A 10065-nucleotide genomic window follows, 5' to 3' on the forward strand; every position below is an offset into this window, starting at 1 on the left:
GGGGGTCAATCTAACGCGCCAGCGTGGCATCAAGGCCACCCCCACCGCGGCTCCGGCCACAGGCCTCGCCACCACTCGCTCAGGACACCAGCACCGGCCCGCGTCACCCCGGCACGCGTACCCCCGTGCCCGCTCGTGCTGTTCTAGAATGCCCTTCCCCCTCTTCTCCTGATGAGCTCCTCTGCTTTCTTCTTCCTCAAGGCCCAGTTTATGTATCATGTGTTTCTGTGGACACTCACTGCCGCGCCAGAGACAGGGGCCTGTGATGTGGGCAACAGACAAAGCTGGGCTGAGATCGCGGCCAGCTGGGGGGACGGTGGGAGCCTGCGCTTGAAGCTGACTGGACGCCCGGTCCGGGGGGGCAGCAACGGGCAGACGTGGAGAGGAGCCCAGGGCTGGCGTCAGAGGTGCCAGGAGCCTCGAAGACCTGGAGGAGGAGCCAGAATAAACGCCAGAGCGAGCTCGTGCCCTGGCGAGTCCCCTCTGCGCCCTCGGCGGCACCTGCATCGTCTCGCGGCTTCAGAGCTTCCGCTGGGTTCGCCCCCGGCTTGTACTTACCCAGAGAGCACACCTGGGCTGAGCGGGGGCCCCAACCACTCAGAGCGAATGGCAGCTCCACAGAACGGGCGTGGGCTCCCACCCAGAGACCAGGAGGAAAGACAGCCCGATGACAAAGTGGGCAACAGCTCAAACTAACGGCCCTTCACTGTCTGCTAAACCGACGACAAGGAGCCCAATCCCGTTAGCCACCAGAGAGATGCCGGCGACAGCAGACAGAGGCATCACAGCACCACCCGAATGGCCGCAACACGAACGACTGAAAGCGCCACGTGTTGGTGGGGGCACGGAGCATCGGGAACGCTCGCGCTTCAGCGGGAGGGCGGCCAAGCCAGCCATGCGCGCCCGCGACTCGGAAACCTGAGCGGGGCGCGGGTACCACACCTCGGTGCAGGGGCCCCAAACTGGAGACAAAGCCAGCGCCCCATCCACGGAAGAAGGGAACAGTCATGACTGTCACACGCGGACGCGACACCGCCTTGGAACAAACGCACGGCAGTGGGTGACACTCCCCGCCTGAAGGTGGGTGAGTGAAGCCAGACGTGGAGGTTTCAAACGTACAGTTGTCTTGTGGAACATCCCCAAATAGGAGCGTGTTGAGGGGCTACTGGGGGTAGAAGTGTAAAGAAAAGGAGGGCAGCGGTTACCCTGAAAGTCAGGACAACGCTGTTCTTCTGACACCCTGCCCCCAGCAGGGGAGAGGAGGGCACTGACGGGCACCAGGCGGGCCCAGCCGAGCCCAGGCAGTGAGGGCGCAGCTCCCCACTTACTCTGCAGCGTCCAAGGCCCTTCCACAAAACAACTCACTGTGGCTTCGCACCCATTTGCCAGACGAGGAAACTTACGGTCAGAGAGGTCACACCATCAGGCGTGGCAGCGGTGGGGCAGAGCACCCCGGGCTGTGGGCAGCGGCTCCAGGGGGCCGTCACTGATCACTTCCGGCGCCAGCAGTTCTTCACGTCTGAGAAGGAGGGAAGTGACCCCAGCTCACTTCACGATCAGGAAACGAAAGGCACAGTTGAGAGAATTACCTTGAGTTTCGGAACGGCCGCGTCCCACGCCTTGTCCCGACACTTCCGGAAAGCAGGCTCGTCTTGAGTAAAGCCTCGCGGCTGGGCTGGGCCAGGCAGGTGCGGCCGTCTGGAGTCTCTTGTTCTCCCTCTGGCCACACAAAGGCCCTGGTTTGCCTCCAGACACCCTCCGTTGGGCCCCCATCTCCCACCCACTCTGAGTCCAGGCTCCAGGCCCCAGCCCGAGGTGCCTCCCCACGGGCCCCCCCATCTTGCTCCTCCGTCAGGGCTCCACCAGTCCCCCAGAGTCGCCCTCTGCTTCCATCCTCTGAGCCCACAGGGCCGTGTCCCGCCCCGCACGTGGGGCACATAGTGCCTTAGATCTGGGAGGCACGTTCAGCCCCGTTCCTGTGGCGCCCTGAGCGTTTGTTTGCTCCTTCGTCGGGAACTCTTGTTTTGAGCACATACTATATGCTGGAGACTTAGTAACGAGCAAGACAGACGTGGCCCCTTCTTCACCCGCACTAATGCCACCTCTTCCTCTGATCTCCTGCTGGGGCTCCCGCTGGCTGAGCTCGGCTGGAGGCCAGAGGGTAGGGAGGCAGTTAGTGGTCTGTGGCGGTCAGCCTTCCAGAGACCGAGCAGGGCGGACACTGGGGACCGCGGAAGACATCCCGCATGACGAGCGTAGAACGCTGGGTGCCCACGTGGGTCCCCACGCTGAGTTGCACCACCTCCGTGGACAGGCCCTCTGGAAAATCTCTCAGCTCCTTCTGTTCGATTCCACACCCACTAAGCAGTGTCCCCAATTGCTGCCCACGTCACCTGCCATAAAAGACCTCAGTGAATCCTCACAGCAACCCCACGAGGTCAGGCAGTGAATCCTCACAGCGTCCACATGAGGCAGGAATGATGGGTAATTTATAGCCGAGGACACTGAAATTGAGGGAAGGAAAGCCCTCCCCCCAGTGTCTCACAGCTCATCAGCAGCGGACTCAGGCTTTGAACCCAGGTCTAGCTGACTTCACGGACCATAGATGTGCCCCTTGCATCGGCCCGTACTGGACCTGGGTAAGAATTCAGGCACTTTTCCCCCCCTTTCTCTTCTCCTCTGCCAGCTTCAGCTCCACCCCCGCCCCCGTCGACGCCTGCCTTTGGACAACTGAGCCTGCCGCCCAGCGGTCAGCCCCCAGGGCTCCCCGCCTCTGTGCCGTGGCCCTGTCTGACCCAGTGATGCAAGAGCCGGCGCCAGCCTTGCAGTTGAAATGTTCTGCAATGTACAGTAGACCAGGCCATCTGCTTCCTCCACACATCGCCCTCTGCCTCCGTCGGGACCCGGAGCAAACGTGCAGGGACACCAAAGCAACAGTCTCTATTTCTGGGCTCAGGATTTCTAACTGGCCTGATTGCTCAATGCGTGTTTCAGACATAGGAGCCGGGAGGAGGTCAGAAGAAAGGGCTCTGCAGATGCTGCAGGAAGGGAAATGCTGAATGGAGAGATAACATCTTGGTCTGCTAAGTGCACTGTGATTTTTTTCCCCCCAAAAGCTCTTCAAGAAAACAGCCGGAGTCTCTCCCTCTTGTGTTTCTCTGAGACATTTTTATTTTCAAGATTCTCTATTCTTTCTAACACCGTCTGGTCCTTACAGTTTAATACAAAGGTGAAGGAGGGAACAACTACATGTACTGGACGCTTGATGTACGTGGGTGTCCCTTAAACAGCCAGGAACCATAGGGCGCAGTCTGAGAAATGCCCCTCCTGACGTAACATAGCTCTGCAGCCACATGTAGTTGCACAGTACCTCAAATGCCCTAGTGCCGTGGGTTGAGAACCGTGAGGTAGGTCCGTTGAGAGGTGTGTGAACCCGATCACACAAGAGAAGGGCTACATTCAGAAGAAGGTACGCGACCCTGTCGTGCTCCCAAGTCGGAGTGAGAAAAGTCTACCTGCCTGGGATTCGAGGAATCAGGGCAGAAAGGAGCCAGGGCTTCCAGGGCAAGGGCAGAAGATTTAGAAAAAAAAAAAAAAGTGGGATGAGCAGCAAAGGAGAAGATGCTTTGGGCTCCAAATATGACTGCATGTTCCTTGACACTCCTGTCATCAGGAGGTGGGGCTCTGCCCATCCTCCTGAATTTGGACAGCCTTGTGACTGCTCTGACCAATAGAAGTGGCAGAAGTGATGCCAGATGGTGTCTGAGGCTGGGTCATAAAAAGCCATTCAGCTTCCCCGGTGTCCACTGGACGGCCTGGGGGCTGCCATGCTGGGAGGAAGCCCGACCTGCCCGGAGAGAGCACGTTCCAGGGGACAGTCGTGGCTGTACCCAGCCCTCCAGCCCTCTCCTGCCCACACAAGACGTAGATGCAAAGCCTGCAGCTGATGCCACCCCAGGCACTCCAGCCACCCTCAGCTGTTCGAGTCTTCCCAGCTAAGACCCCAGACGCTATGGACACCATCGTACCCTGTCTTAATCCTGACCCACGAAATCTGTGAGCAAAATAAAATGTCCTTGATACCAACAAGTCTGTGGGTTGCTTGTTACACAGAAAGAGACGCGTGGAGCCGTCGCCACGCGGGGCCGACTCCGTCGAGTCTGAAGGCGGCAGCCCAACCAGAACAGGAAGGAAAACGCACGCTTTCCTCCCGGTGCCTGAGGTTTCTGACTTGGATGAGGCCCCACCTCCTAGACACACTGCGAGGCGTGATATCGGAGCACGTAAATTAAAGAAACACTGCATGAAACGACTTTCTTGCCTTGAGAGTGAACTTTTAAAATGCCAGTGAACAGTGCACGTGTCCGAGAGGAAGATACCGGCTGTGAGTGGGCTGAGACATTTGCTGCTGCTCTCCCACTTGTGGTAAACGCAGCCAGACTTTCCACTGAGACACCACCTCCCTGACTCTCAACCCACTGAGCTGTTAAAATTACAGTCATTAGTTATAGATCATTCTTTAGCAAGAACTTCTAAGTATTTCTGAGTAGTTGAGTTGCAAAACTTTCTATCACGGAGGGTCTGAATCACTCACACAAACAATTTCTTCCTGGTTCCCACAATTGCTTCTTTGTGGAGAGAAACCGTCCCGGTAGCACACAGGGATGCCTGCCCAGTCTGTCCCTTTCAGGAGGATTCTCCAGGCTTCAGGAGGTTTCCCTGGGCCCAGCAGATCCTGTGGACGCTTATCCCGGGGTCCATCATCTCATTAATCCATCTGAACATTACAGAGGAAAACAAACATCTCGCATCCCGGGGTGGGGTGTGGGTGGGAAGAACTGGGAGACCGGGATTGACATATACACACTATTGATACTACGTATAAAATAGCTAGCTAATGAGAACCTACTGCAGAGCACAGGGAGCTCTACTCAGTGCTCTGTGGTGACCTAAATGGGAAGGACATCCGAAAAAGGGGATATATATATATATATGTATAGCTGGTTCGTTTTGCTGTACGTCAGAAACTAACACAACATTGTAAAGCAACTATACTCCAATAAAAATTACTTAAAAATTTTTTTTGCATCACAGAGGGATTTTGCAAGTTAGTATGCCAATTGGCAGTCACCCACAAAGTGAGTGTTAAAATATCTTAATTTTGTTGATGATTTTAAAGCACAAAGAGTGAAGGCTCCTTGTTTCCCCGAACGTCTCATCAGCCCATTCCCACGAGCTGCCTTTCAAGGTCCCAGAAGCCAACTGTCCAGAGGGGTCAACATCTCAAAACTTAGTTCACATCTAGGACCTCAGCAGTGTTTTCTAGACGCCCCGGTTTATACTGAAGCATCTCGTCCTTGAATTCCCTCCTCCGCAAATGAAAGCCCTTGCGGCTCCCCGCCTGTCTCTCCAGGGTTCCTGCAAGAACTCGAGTGGGAAGGATTTGTCAACTGTCGGCCTCAGGGTCTCGAACTCCGGGGAGAGGCAGACTTTATCAAGTATCCACGTGTGGCCCTGAATCCACAGGACAGAAGAGGACTTGCTTGTAAACACGGCCCGGGCTGTGGCGGGGACGACGCGACCCGCTTCCGAGAGAGCCAGCCATTTGCCTGCCCACTGCCTCTTCCTGGCTGTCGGCCGGCCGGCCAGCCAGCTGAAGCCATGCAGCAAGAGCTGGCCCCCCAGGACACAAAGGGCCCAGCGGCAGCCACGCATGGCCCTGTGCCTAGGACTCCTCATCTGTAAGCTGAGGGTAAGAACCGTCCCATCCCGCCGGGCTCGCCCGAGCCAGAGGGAGAAGGCCCGTGGCCTTACAGACAGTGTGTCGGGTAGCTTGTCTCTGCCCTGCCGTCCATCAGTCTGTCCTGGGTGGTTCAGTGGGCACGTCCCATGAGGACATCTCCATGACGGCTGGACTAGGCCCCCCGTGTCCCCGCTGTATCCCCAGGACCAGCACAGTGAGCGTGTGAGTGAGTGGAAGAAAGCACTCCCCCATCATGGGTGGCTCTCCAACAGGTCATTTCCAGCAGCTCCCAGGACGGTGCTCAGGGCCAGCCTCCTCCCTTCTCCACACCCCTGCATACTCTCCAGTCAGCTCACGGAAAGTCAAGCATGAGAAAACCCTCAGAGTTCATAAAAACATGGTGTGCCCACACCACACTTTCTCCGAGAAGTTCTGTACGGTCTGTAAGTCTCCAGACCTTTCTGCTACTGTTCTGAGGATTAGTAAAAAAACAAGCAAAAAAATCCTGAAAAATCCCAGTGCAGGGACTTCCTGGTGGTCCAGTGGGTAAGACTCCACGCTCCCAATGCAGGGGGCCTGGGTTTGATCCCTGGTCAGGGAACTAGATCCCGCGTGCTGCAGCTAAGACCTGGCACAGACAAATAAATAAGTCAATTTTTTTTTTTTTTAAATCAGTGCAATATCGTTTTGCAGTCCCCCCTTTGAAGAATCTAGAATCTGATGAAAATGATAAAAGATTTGACAATGACTTAAAAAAAACCAACACAGCAGCTTTTTAAAAAGCACTTTATTTTAATAAAGATCAATAAACTTTTTAAATGGATGCAAAAGTAAATAGTAATTCGGCATATTAAAGATGTCTGCTCTGACAGTCATCTGAGCAGAGACTAAAGCCTATTTTTATCTGACAGAACTTCAGAAAACAGGTCTATTATCCTTAAAAATGTAATGCCGGCTTTGTCGGCCCAAGAGGAGAAGCCACTCCTCCTGGAGTTTTCCTGTATTCTCATGTGAATTCCAGCACGTCTGAAGAACCTATGATGGAATCTCGCTCACACCACACCTCCATCGCCTTCGTACAAATGGCAACAGGAAGAATAAAACGGCATTCTTTGGCTTTTCAGATTTTGTACTGGGGACTCTCACAAGGCCACCGGGTTGGCTGAGCTCGGGCAACCATGTCCTCAAGCCCCAGCTTCTCTCACTTCTCAAAACAAGGGTTGACAGGTGAGGCCCCTCCTTGCCTTTTCCTCGTGAGATTCTGAGTCCGGGATGGTGGTGACCCAGGCTGGGAGAAAGACGAACGAATAGAAAATTCTCCTCCCCACCCTGGAGAGAGTGGATGGGAAGCAAATGGACCGTCACCAATGCCCCCACCCCAAACCTGCCCCGTGTCTACACTGACTGTGGGATCGACTCGGCCAAACCCACAGACTCTGTGACTCCAAGCAGTGGCGAGCCTGCAGGTCCTCAACCACGCCGTGCCTGTCCAATCCTGGCCTGCCCCTGGGTACACCCATCTAGCAAAATACGTTTGTTTTTTAGAAAAAATGTCCAAGTGCTTATTTATTTATTTTTTAAATAATTATTATTGGAGTATAGTTCATTTAAAATGTTGTTAGTTTCAGGTGTACAGTACAGTGAATGAGTTGTACATATGTATATGTCCATTCTTTTCCAGATTCTTTTCTCATATAGGTTATCACAGAATATTGAGTAGAGTTCCCTGTGCTGTACAGTAGGTCCTTGTTGGTTATCTATTTTATATATAGTAGTGTGTATATGTTAATCCCAATCTCCTAATGTATCACTTCCCCCCATGTTTCCCCTTTGGTAACCAAAAACTTGACTGTGATACCCATGAGTCTGCTTCTGTTTTGTAAATAAGTTCATCTGTATCATTTGTTACTAGGGTCCCCATATAAGTGATATCATATGGTAAATAGTTGTCTTTCTCTAACTTCACTTAGTGTGATAATCTCTAGGTCCAGCCATGTTGCTGCAAATGGCATTATTTCATTCTTTTTTATGGCTGTGTTCCATTGTAGGTATGTACCACACCTTCTTTATCCGTTCCTCTGTCGGGGGACACTTAGGTTGCTTCCACGTCTTGGCTATTGTAAATAGTGCTGCAGTGAACATCGGGGGGTGCATGTATCTTTTCGAATTATGGTTTTGTCTGGATGTATGCCCAGGAGTGGGATTGCTGGGTCATATGGTAATTCTATTTTTAGTTTTTTAATGAACCTCCATTCTGTTCTCCATAGTGGCTGCACCAATTTACATTCCCACCAACAGTGTAGGAGGTTTCCCTTTTCTCCACGCCATCTCCAGCATTTATTGTTTGTGGACTTTTTAACGATGGCCATTCTGACTGGTGTGAGGTGGTAACTCATTGTAGTTTTGATTTGCATTTCTCTAATAATTAGTGATGTTGAGCATCTTTTCATGTGCCTTTTGGCCATCTGTATGTCTTCTTTGGGGAAATGTCTATTTAGATCTGCTGCCCATTTTTTTATTGGGATTTTGTTGTTTTTCTGATACTGAGCTGCATGAGCTGTTTGTATATTTTGGAGATTAATCCCTTGTTGGCCACTTGGTTTGCAAATATTTTCTCCCATTCTCTGGGTTGTCTTTTCACTTTGTTTATGGTTTCTTTTGCTGTGCAAAAGCTTTTAAGTTTAATTAGGTCCCATTTGTTTATTTTTTGTTTTTATGTTCATTACTCTAGGAGGTGGATCAAAAAAGATATTCTGTGATTTATAACAGAGTTTTATGTCTGTTTTCCTCTAAGAGTTTTAGACTATCCAGTCTTACATTTTGGGTCTTTAGAGTTTATTTTTGTGTTTGGTGTTACAGTGTTCTAATTTCATTCTCTTACATGCAGTTGTCCAGTTTCCCCAGCACCCCTTTTTTTTTCTTAGCGATTGGTTGATTTTAACCACTTATTGAAGAGACTGTATTTTCTCCATTTTATATTCTTGCTGCCTTTGTCATAGATTAGTTGATCATAGGTGCGTGGGTTTATCTATGGACTCTGTATCCTATTCCATGGATCTGTATTTCTGTTTTTGTGCCAGTACCATACTGACTTGACTACTGTTGCTTTGTAGTATAGTCTGAAGTCAGGAAGCCAGATTCCTCCAGCTCAGTTTTTCTTTCTTAAGATTGCTTTGGCTGTTTGGGGTCTTTTGTGTTTCCATACAAATGTTAAAATTCTTTGTTCTAGCTCTGTGAAAAATGCCATTGGTATCAAGTGCTTTGTAATCACGAAAGTGATTTTAAGTGGTTGTAGATACACATTATCCTGCACGTTGGAAGGTTAGTGCGATATTGTGAACCAGAAAGCCAAGCAAGCCATTGTTTTCAGGCTCCTATCTGGCTTTTGATTAGTATCATGATTGAGGGTAAATATGTGGATATATTTTTTGGGGAGTAGATGCATGTTATTTGCTAGTAAATAGGGTAAGTTCTTCCAGGGCTAACACTGGGCCTTCTCTGTTGGACTCCCACTATGTTGAAGGGTAGAATTTGGTGTGCAGTGGGGTCATTTTTTAAAAACTTTATGTGTATTTTACCACAATTTTTAGAAATTTTATTGAAGTTGGTTTACAGTGTTGTTCTAATTTCCGCTGTACAGCACAGCAATTCAGTTATATATTTTTTTCATGTTTTTCTCCATTATGGTTTATCACAGGATTTTGAATATAGTTCCCTGTGCTGTACAGTAGGATCTTTTGTGTACCCATTCTGTATATAATAGTTTCCACCCGCTAATCCCAAACTCCCAATCCATCCCTCCCCCAGCCACCCCCTTGGCAACCGCAAGTTCTGTTCTGTGCATCTGTTTCTTTTTCAGATAGGTTCGTTTGTGTTGTATCTCAGATGCCACATACACGTGATATCATACTGTATTTGTCTTTCTCTAACTTCATTTAGTGTGATAATCTCTAGGTCCAGCCATGTTGCTTCGAATGGCATCATTTCATTCTCTTTTTACGGCTGAGTAGTGTTCCACTGTGTATATGTACCACACCTTCTTTATCCATTCCTCTGTTGATGGACACTTAGGTCACTTCCATGTGTTGGCTACTGTGAGCAGTGCTGCTGTGAACATAGGGGTACAGGTATCTGTTCGAATTATTGTTTTGACTGGACATATGCCCAGGAGTGGGAGTGCAGGATCATATGGTAAGTCTATTTTTAGTTTTTTAAGGAACCTCCATACTGTTCTCCATGGTGGCTGCACCAACTTACATTCCCCCCAATTGGCAGTGTAGGAGGGTTCCCTTTTCTCCACGCTGAGTGGGGTCATCTTTGAC

This window comes from Leucopleurus acutus, assembly GCF_964270905.1.
Source record: "Leucopleurus acutus genome assembly, chromosome: 20".
NCBI lineage: Eukaryota > Metazoa > Chordata > Mammalia > Artiodactyla > Delphinidae > Leucopleurus > Leucopleurus acutus.